The sequence below is a fragment of the Panthera onca genome, chromosome D4 (assembly GCF_046562875.1).
Source record: "Panthera onca isolate mPanOnc1 chromosome D4, mPanOnc1 haplotype 2, whole genome shotgun sequence".
Taxonomy (NCBI): domain Eukaryota; kingdom Metazoa; phylum Chordata; class Mammalia; order Carnivora; family Felidae; genus Panthera; species Panthera onca.
This window is the reverse complement of record NC_138351.1, coordinates 4636086-4646602: the sequence shown is the minus strand read 5'-3', so window position 1 is coordinate 4646602 and position 10517 is coordinate 4636086.

Here is a 10517-nt window from a genome sequence, read left to right as displayed (position 1 = left end):
CTTTAATGTGCAGCTAAAGCTCTTGGAAGGCCTTGTGACTCCCCAGAGCTGGAGTCAGCAGGGCTGGGCGGGGGCCTGGGAACCTGCATTCCTGTTAGGCTCTCGGGTGCTGCCGATGCTCCTGGTCACGGACCGCACTTTCAGGGCAAGGTGGCCCTCTGGTTTTTTTTCCTGCGCCTTGGAGTCGCCTGGAGAAGCTCGGAAGCTGATGGATCCTCCCTTTGCCTCAAGCAACATGGAGGATGTGAGCCCAGTGAGGAGGGCAAAGGAGACCGCCAGCTGCCGGCTGAACCTCCGTAAGGAGGGAGGGCCAGGGGTCGGAGAAAAACGGAGTGGAGACAGGGCCGCTCGTAGTGAATACGCAGTGACATCTCGGGGCAACAAAGGGCATCGTGTGGATGTGACATGTTCACTGCGCTCTTGTCAGAAGTCAGGCCAGCAATCTACGGGCGAGGGCGTGCTAGCCTCAAGAGGTACCAGTCGAAAGGCCCGAGTGCTCATCAGCACCGAGTGCACACACACACACACACACACACACACACTCTCGCTGAACCATAGTAATAAATCAGCCCTCAGAGTTAGGTACTCCAAAGTGCCCCCAATACCCCTGTGACAGCCACAGGGTAAGTATCGGGAACTCAGAGGGCGACGAGGAGACAGGCTTTGTCTAGGACGTCACTGTTGCTGTAAAACTGTCAACAATTACAAAGCGGTGTGCCAAAACGCATCACCGTGGCCCGATGTGACTGCTTCCTCTGCTCAGAAGTCCGTCTTTTCCGTCTCCCTGTCCCGTCCGTGCACGGAGAGCTGATTCCCATATCCAGCCTGCCATCCCGTGAACTCTCCAGAGCCCTCCCCAATTCCCTAAAATCAAACCAATTCTCTCCTCCTTGAGAATCCCCCTTGGCTCCCGTTTTCTGTCCTTTATGGCTCTTACACCGGGCTTCCTTGTGCTGAGAAGGTTTCTGCCCACGTCCTGATTTGTTCCATACTATTTAACCTGAAGTCATTGTCGAACAGTCTTGGCAACAGGAACTGTACTTTGCCCCAGTAAGTGCCCCGTGAACCCTTCTTGGGGTGGGCAGCAAACCCCACCTAACCCTTCTCCAAAGGTTGCCACTCTGCTCCTCGGGGCACAGAGTAGGAGCGCGCTCCCCAACCCCGTGGTGTCAGGGGGGATCTGACCCCTTCTGGCGGAGGAGTTTGGAGTGCGAGAGACACCTGCCGTTTCCGGGCTGGAGGCGCTCATCTCCTAGGAGCTGCCGTCCTGTGTCCCCCAGGAGCCAGCGTGGAGCCCACTGCCCTGCACAACACGGCCAGGACAAGTGACATGGGACGAGGTTCCCTGCTGACCTGTGATGGATGGAGACCCCGAGGGAGGAAGAAGCCCTTGACCTTCTGGGAAGCATCGCCCACCCCACCTTGACTACCACACCGTCCCTGGTTTGTAACCTCAAACATTAGCATTTCCTCCTGCTAACTCTTTTCTGTTCAAATAACAAATGAATAGATAATACAATACACATAAATATATGAATAAATGAATTACAATGAGTAAATATATACAATATAAAAAGTACAGTGTTAAGAAGGAAGAAATTCTGGGGAATGTGCCTGAGTCAGAATGGTAAGCTGGTATTTTATCTTCTTTGACAGATTATTTAAAAAGAAAAAAAAAAAAGCATTCTCGAAGTTAGGCTGAGTAGTGTTCACTAAAAATGAGTCAGATTACAGAGGGGCGTCCGGGTGGCTTAGTCGGTTAAGCTTCCAACTTCGGCTCAGGTCATGATCTCGAGGTCCGTGAGTTCAAGCCCCATGTCGGGCTCTGTGCCAACAGCTCGGAGCCTGGAGCCTGCTTTGGATTCTGTGTCTCCTTCTCTCTGTCTGCACCTCCCCTGATCACACTCTGTCTCTGTCTCTCAAAAATGAACATTAAAAAAAATAATAAAATAAAAAATGACTCAGGCTACTACAGACTACTACAGAAATTATGCAGCAGCATTGGTCAACTGGGTATTTTGAAATATCCTGCCCTTGCCCACGTCAGTGGTTCAAAATGTGGCCACCTGAGGAACCTGTAAGTGGTTCTGTGGTTTTCTTTGTTTTTTCTTTAACGTTTACTTATTTATTAATTTTTTTTCAATTTTTATTTATTTTTGAGACAGAGAGAGACAGAGCATGAACGGGGGGAGGGTCAGAGAGAGAGGGAGACACAGAATCTGAAACAGGCTCCAGGTTCTGAGCGGTCAGCACAGAGCCCGACGCAGGGCTCGAAGTCACGGACCGTGAGATCGTGACCTGAGCCGAAGTCGGCCGCTGAACCGACTGAGCCACCCAGGCGCCCCATGTAGTTTTCAAGTAAGAGACAGTGAAACAGTCTTTGACTCCTATAAATTTTACAGATGGGGACTATGAAGCCAATGGGCTTCTGGGAAATCCCACTGAGTTCCTACCAGCTGTGTCTCAGCAACTGTCCCAGAAGCACGGGGACGTGTCAGCGAGGCTGGCGCCCCCTTGACCCTGGGCATCTCACTGAGGCTCCACATCCCCGTGTGCATGGTGGACACTCTCTCATCTTTGTTCAATCGCATCTATTTTTATTTTTTTTTATTTTTATGCCTAAGTCATGATTCAATGAAGCACAAAAGTAGAGATAAGATAGCAGCAAAGTACTAGACCCGTAATGTCAGGAAGCACGAGTCTGTCTATTTCGGAGTACGATAATTTTTCCAAGACAGGGATGTCCTCTCCCCTCAAAAACCAAAAACGCAAACAAAACAAAACAAAACAAAAACAAACCAGAAAACCCAAAGGCGTTTAGGAAATAAGACACAACCGTCCGACAATGTGATGTTATGGGTCTGGAGTCCCCAGGCCCATAGGTTATTTGTTTTTTGGAAAGTGTTATCAATCTATCAAAACTTCTTCATCAGTTCCGGTCTCATTTTTAAAAAAAGAAACAAATGCAAAATAATACTTTTGAGTGTGAAGTTCATGAGTTGTGTTTTAAAGAAAATGAATAAACCCCAAATCGTATTTTTTAATGTTTTTTTTAAAATTATTTTTGAGAGAGAGAGAGACAGAGTATGAATGGGGGAGGGGCAGAGAGAGAGAGGGAAACACAGAGTCTGAAACGGGCTCCAAGCTCCGAGCTGGCAGCACGGAGCCCGGCGTGGGGCTCGAACCCCCACACCGTGAGATCGTGACCTGAGCTGAAGTCGGACGCTTAACCAACTGAGCCACCCGGGTGCCCCCCCAAATTGTGCTTTTAATAGCAGAAAGAGACACAAGTCTTAGCACCACAGAAAGACCGAGAAGACCAGATTTCAAAGTTTATTGAAGACGTTCTCAGGGAGGAAGCATAACTGGTTTTTGGTTAAAATTCCTTTCTTTTTTGTTGGATATCACATAATATTAGTGGCCTGGCGTGTACAAGAGCAGACACCAATGCCCCCGTGTGTTTGCCGATTCTGTTCCACGTTCAGTCAGTTCCCAACGTACAGGTGGGACCTATGAGGGGGCAGCAGGGGACCCACACTGTAGGAGATGACGCTTTGTCGTCATTGGTGTAATTTGTAATTATTTTGTAGGAGGCGATATGCTCTGCAGAGAGTACACTGGGCTCAGCGGGGGACCCACAATGACCGGCAAGGAGAGGGTGGTTTTACTCGAGTGCCGAGTCGTAACCTGCTTTATTTTCCAGACAAGTTGCTGGTTAACGATGGGCCTCCTGCTCTCGATTTATGCTTCCAGGAAACGGGGAAACTTGTAAATACAGTCAAATGATGGTGACCAGCGTCTTGTTGGTCTGTGTTTAGACAAAGTGGAAAAGCAGAGCATGTACTGTGGATGTTGACGGCCGAAAGGGAACACATCTACCAAGCGTTTGGCACGTAAGATGAGTTAAACTCTTTTCTTTCTGATACTGATAATGTCAGTAGCATGATCAAGAGACATCTTTTGGGGATGCATTGAGTACCTTCACAGGCCTCGACCCATCACTTCAGGCCAAGATATTATGTTTTTTTTTTTTTAAGTTTATTTATTTATTTTGAGAGAGAGAGAGAGAGAGAGAGAGAGAGAGAGATGGAGAGAGGTGGGGGAGAGGCGGGTGGGGGAAGAGAATCCTAAGCAGGCTCTGCATTAACAGCACAGAGCCCCATATGGGGCTAGAACTCACGAACCGTGAGATCATGACCTGAGCCCAAACCAAGCTTAACCAACTGAGCCACCCAGGTGCCCCATGGTTTTTGGTTTTGCTTTGCATCAAGGAGAATGCATTATATGAGGTTATTTCACTGAAGAGAACAGCAAAACCTCAAAGAATAGGTACTTAACAATGTAGATTTGTATTCTTTGTCACGTGGAAGGACTCCAGTGGCTTCCTAAAATTAGGAGAGATCCAGACTCCTTAGATGATTCAGCTCCCTTTTTTCTAGGATGCAGGATGCTTCCTCATGGCCCATGAAGGCTGCTTGAGCTCTAGCCATCAAATCCTCTACATTCTCTATAGCGTTTCTGGGACCCCTCCCTCAGCAGAACTTATTCACCTGTCTGCTGCTTCCAGGGACACTCAGAATAGACCATCTTCTTATTTGGGAGGCAATGTGGCCTCCGTGTTGGTTGGTTTACGTATAAAAGACATGCTCACAGGTGAGTCACTTACTATCTCTGGAAATTGGCTGGCCCGGGAGGGACAGTGATTCCAGGGCACCAGACGCCCCAGAGGTCAAAGCATCAGAAATCTAGAAAGTATAAGAAATGGTTAATTCCCTGGCAATCTCTGTTACGGACAGGATATCAAAATTCCTCAGAAGATGAAATTCGTTAACCATCAACCCTTTCCCAATATTTTATGTTTTTCTGAATTTGTGAGAGGAATCAGGCAATGTCATCGTATGAATAATTTAAAACCAGATCCAAATGCTGAAAAGAAAGCATGAAGAAACACTTTCTAAAGCCAAATGAAGTAAGTAATTAAGAGATCTGGCTGTGATCTCTCCGTCGAAACGTTTAACCTCCGGCTTTTGAGTATCATGCCCTCCTTAGCCCAAATCAGATAAATCCCTGATGGTGGGGCCCACTGAGAAACACCTCCTCATCGCTGGGTCTGTTCCCAACCTTCAGCCTTTGTACTTAGAACTTTCTGCCGGAACAATCAGCCACTTCTTGTCACTGGTAATGAGCCTTTATTATTTGGCGTTGGGGTTTTCCGCTTTGGTGGAAACGGAAGGCCAGTAAGAGGTGGGCATATGCAATAAAATCCGAGGCAGGGCTCAAGGCACGCTTTGACCAGATCGAACAAGACCCCGTAAAAAGATCGGGGGTCATGGGGGCACGGCCTCCCCAGTGCCTAGGGAATTTCCATATGGGGTGTGCCAAGGTAAGGGGCATGTGTTCTCTTGATTACACAGGGGATCCAGGTCTCCCGTCCTCCATTTAGGGCCCTTGTGTCCAGGGTGGCAAGTCTTACCTGGCGTGGCGTGGAGGCTGGTGGCGGCACATCCACACCGAGGAGGACCTTCATCCTCACCGTCCCTCGCAATTGTCCCCTGGTCTCTTGCAGCCAGGGTGCTGGGGCGAGCTCCCACCGGGTCACGAGAGCCCTGGGGTCTCATTTTTCCCGGTGCTGAGTTAAGGGAGTTGAAATCAGCCACCGCCAGGGCACGCGCACTTTGGCAAGGGCCCCAAGCAAGGGTGTTTCTTCTCTTTCCTGGTGAGCTGCTGGCCAAGCAGTTACCAGCGCCCACGGCGGGCAGTGGATGAAGGGCTTTCTCTCTTTTCCCCTGAGACTGTCCTCCCAGCGCTGCCTTCCTCTCCCCGTGTATCGTTCTCCTTCTCCAGCCTCCTTTTCACCCAGAACCTTCCTCACCGTCGAGTTCTGGCAACGGGATGGTGCAGCATTTTGGAAACATTTTTTGGAAACATTGAAAAAAAAAACAACTATAGGGGCGCCTGGGTGGCTCACTCCGTTAAGTACCAAAGCTTGGTTTCAGCTTAGGTCATGATCTCACGGTTCGTGAGTTCGAGCCCTGAGTCGGGCTCCACACTCGCTCAGGGTGGGATTCTCTCTCCCTCTCTCTCTCTCTCTCTCTGCCTCTCACCCACCTCTCAAAATAAATAAATAACCATTAAGAAAAAGAAAAAAAACTGTAAAATATTTTATAATCCAACTGACTCCAACATTCCACTTCAGGTATATCTGAAACTCATTTGAGTATAAAAGGAAAATCTTATGCTCAAGGATGTCCTTTGCAGCCTCAATTAATAGCAGGCTAGGAAAAAAAAAACAAAACAAAAGCAGACAAATCTGGTCCAACCCTGAGCACTGCGTGTGTTGCTGGTTGGTGAGAAGCAGCTTCCAAACTGTGGGCCCGAGGCACTGTTAGTGACTTCATTACCAAAGAAAATTTAAATCGGGTTCACTAAGTTAGGAAATTGTGTCTCATACACTTTGGGGGGGAGAAAAAACCCTGCTTTGATGGAAAAGTTTTCCTGGTTGGTGCTCAATTAAGCCAGGAAATTAAATTACCCGGAACAGTCGATTAATTGAAGATCGTCTTAATTGAGATTTTTACAATCACATTTGGAATCAGGCGCTCTGCTGAGTGTCTGGAGAGGGGCTCTTTCCGCCGTGGTTCCTGTAGCTGGAGAGACGACGGGTCTACGGGGGCTGGGCCCCAGCTCTGCGCTGTGACCCGGGCAGGGGCCACGCCGTGCTCAGCAGTGACTGGAGGTACACCTGTTAGGACCAAATACAGGCACACACGTGGAAGGCTCGGGGCCCTGTGGGCACGGGGAAAACACTGGAATTGTCACAGCTGTCTCTCTCCATCAGAGAGGGCGGTCCCCAGGCAGGGGACAGCGTGGGACAGCCGGTCACTCCTCCCCGGATTCAGGTCCCACGCGTTCCTTCTCCTTCCGCGACACCGTTTCCTTTCTGTGACCATGAGGCCGTGCTCCCCGCTAGTCACCTAGCACGGCACCCCGTCGTGGAGCCAGCCACGGAGCCAGCCACGGAGCCAGCCACGGAGCCAGCCACGGAGCCACAGCACTGGCCTCCAGGTCCCGCTTCCTCTGCTTTCTCACACACTCTCTCCTCTTTCAAGTTCAGCGGTTGCCTTCCTTTACACCCAGCTCAGAATAGCTACTTTCGGGAAGTGCTAAATATAGGTAATCTGAAAAAGCCAGTTGTTTTCCGTCCCTTCAAGGGTTCCTTCCCCCCAACCTCGAGCAGTGAAAGGGGCTGGCGGGGGGCTCCCGCTCCCCTGTCCTGATGCGGGCCCCACTGGCCCCTGCTGGTGTCTCAGGGGCTCCCGCGGCTGCCAGGCGGGGGTCTCCGGGATGGCCTCCTGCCCCGTGCACACAGCATGAGCAGGGGACGGGGCCCGGCCAGTGTCCTTCTCCCGAAGGCCTGTGCTCGGCCGCATGAGGCGCGAACCCCCAGTGACAATGGCTTAAGCAGGGTCTTCGCCCGGGTAATCGGAGAGTCTGGAGGGGAGCGTCTCAGGGGTCCTTGGATGTCTCTGGGCATCTCTGTCTTCGTTTCTCACGGGGAGGCCACTGCAGTGCTGGTCACCAGGCCATGTTCCCGGCCATGGGCGGGAGACACGCGGGAGAGAGAGCTACCCACCCAGCCCGCACAAGCTGTGCTTACACGAGCCCTCCTCCGGGGCCGAGGGGGCGATCCTGGCGGAGCGGGGCGCACGGCCACCCGCACGACTAGTGGGATTCGGGTAGGCAGGAGGGGGGACGCACCTGCTTGTCCCCGTGCCGTCTACGTTGTCACCCAGCACAGCTAGCTGCCCGTCACACATCCCGGCAGTTGGGTCGATGGAAGGGGATTGCATCGCGGACCAGGTCCCCGCTTCCTGGCCTGGCCCCGATACCACCTCAGTCCCGACCTCCACCAACGGCTCCCGGAACTTCACCCCATCACACTCTTACCCAGACTCCCGATCATCTCCTCCAAAACAGCACTTCCTCCAGCTTGGGCCATGAAAGGACAACTCTGGGAGAAGCCTGTGTGAGCCTCTGGGTGGTGACCCACACCACTGGTGCACGAATGTTACTAACTGACGCGAGACTGCAGAACTTGGTTGAGCCTCTCAAGCTTACGGTGTTTACGCATCTTTAAAACCACAGCAGAATTTCGCGGCGATTTCAAGCAACATGGTGCAATCGATTAAGTTGAGTTCGCGTAATTCATTGGATGGGAGGCAGGGTTTTTCCTGGGCGGGAGGCCTGCTCTCAGGAGGACGCAGCACCGTAGCTGACGTAGCTGAGGGTGCAGGGCTGTTGCCCAGGACTCCCCTCCCTGCTCCGCCCTCGAGTCACTGCCAAGCTCGTGCTTTCCCAGTGCACCACACAAACTATGGCCCCCCGCTCCCTTCTCACTGACGGTAAAGGAAGTTAATTCTCCTTGGTATGGAGGGTATCACAGGTGCCGGTGGGATATCAAGGCAGGATGTCCTGGCAGGTGACATTCCAGCGGCTTCTGGCCGTGGCAACAATCCCTCCCGATTCCCTCTCCGCTTTCCCATTAAATTTCGCCCTCCGGGAGAACCCGAGATAAGAAATTTTCTAAAAGCGTGGACATTTGGAAAAGCAAACCTTTTGCGTGTAAGGGTTTGATTGGAATCTCCGGCCAGTTCTATCATCTACCAGGGACGGGGATGTGGTGGGGGAGGGGGCCACGGGCTGTGTCAGGAGCATAGAGATGTCTTTTGGATTTTCCACAGACAGACATCTCTGTCGGGGTGTCCCAGGGCTTGTGACCTGGGTGATGGCCTGTCACTGTTACTGAGTGCAGCAGTGGCAAGGTGTCGCAGGGATGAGACGGGGAGGAGGGAAGAGGCTCGCTCTCTCGTCCAGAGCAAAGTCTAAGGTGAGTTTGGCCCATTAGAAAATCTAGCCTGTGGGAGGCAGAACAGAGTTGGCCAGTCTCTTGGTGGCTAGTGATTTTCCTCTCTAATTTATAATTGTTATGATCCTGACATCAGAGTTTCCTGACTCAGTTTGGCCCACATGCCATCCGGGCACTCTCTCTGGGTCGAGGTCTCCACGAAACAGCAGTGGGGCAGGGACACGGGAAATGTTGGAGGTAACACTTCAGCATCACTGATATTTTTTTTGGGGGGGTGTGTCAAATTGCATAGCTCTTTCTCTCATCCCAATAAGACATTCCCTTTCATCGCACTGGAAAAAAATGGGCCCTTAGCTGTGGTCACCAGACCCAGGAGCGTCCCCCAGGCCACAAGGCGCTATTGTTCTGGGCCTTGACTAGCCCACCCCATTACCTACGATTTAAAGTTGCTCTCCCTCCTGGATGTGACTTGAATTTCTTCTCTGATTCCTCCCGCCCTTGGAACTAAACCAAGTCTTTGGCATCAGGAAATAGTTCTAGAAGTAAGTGTGTGAGAAGGGCCATGAGGTGCTCTGGGACAAAAGGACACACGATGTCTTCCCACAGCCCGTCAGCCAGAATTAGTCACCTGCTTCCACCGGGCTTTCAGGGGACCAGTGACACAGTTCTTCTGTGTTCCTATGGGAGGGGAGGGGTGCTGGTGTGGAGGGAGCGGCCCGCAGAGAGAACTGCCGACCGCCGGGGTGGGAAACGAGAGCGTGAACCACCTGGAAAAGGGGGTGTCTGCCTCGCCAATCCCACTCACCATTTTGGTAGACGCTGACCACGGCTCAGGCATCGTTCATTGCCTCTGTCACTTTCAGTTCCGTGCAATATCCGCCTGTGTGTGAATTCAGACAAAGGCACAGAGTCATGGCCTTAGTCACGGTCCCGTCGAGCAAGATGTTGGAGGCGGGACCGTCCCTGTGAGGTAGGCTGAAGAGAGGTGTGTTAGCTCCCTGGTGATAGTTGGTTCCTTCCTCAGCACCATCTGAGGTGGGAAAGGTGAGGTGGGTGGTTTTCATGAGGCCTGGCGGTGGGGGCGGGGGGGCAGCCAATGCTGCAGGAGCATCCAAGGAGTCTTAGCCCTAGCTGAGAGAGAATTCTGGGTACCGGAAGTGGTTGCCATAGCAATTAGTAGGAGGACGGTGGGGCCATTTTTAAGAAGAGGGATTCCAGATCATCTGAAGGGAAAAAGACATACTTAGCCTCTCCGTTGTCTCCGTCTGCAGGGAAACATAATTGTAGGTGGCATTTGAAATTATTTACATGATGTCTGTTTTATTTTACACTATGAGGAAAAAAAACCCATGCGTGTCACTGGTAATACTAGAAAAATCTGACACGGTAGCACTAAAAAAAGCCATGGTAACACTAGAAAAATCTGACAATTACTTGCATTTCTGCCTCTTTCTCCCCCCACGACAAAAGGGGGGAGGGAGAGAGAAAGGAAACTGTTCAGATATAAACCACCGAGAAGGACAAATACTTGATTAAAAGAAATTGTGCTGGTGACATATTACGTTTGGAAGATCTTTCTCTGCAAGCCCCCAAAGCACCATGAACCATGGAAATAGGGCCCCTGACCTTCGTACAAGTAAGTTCCACCTGC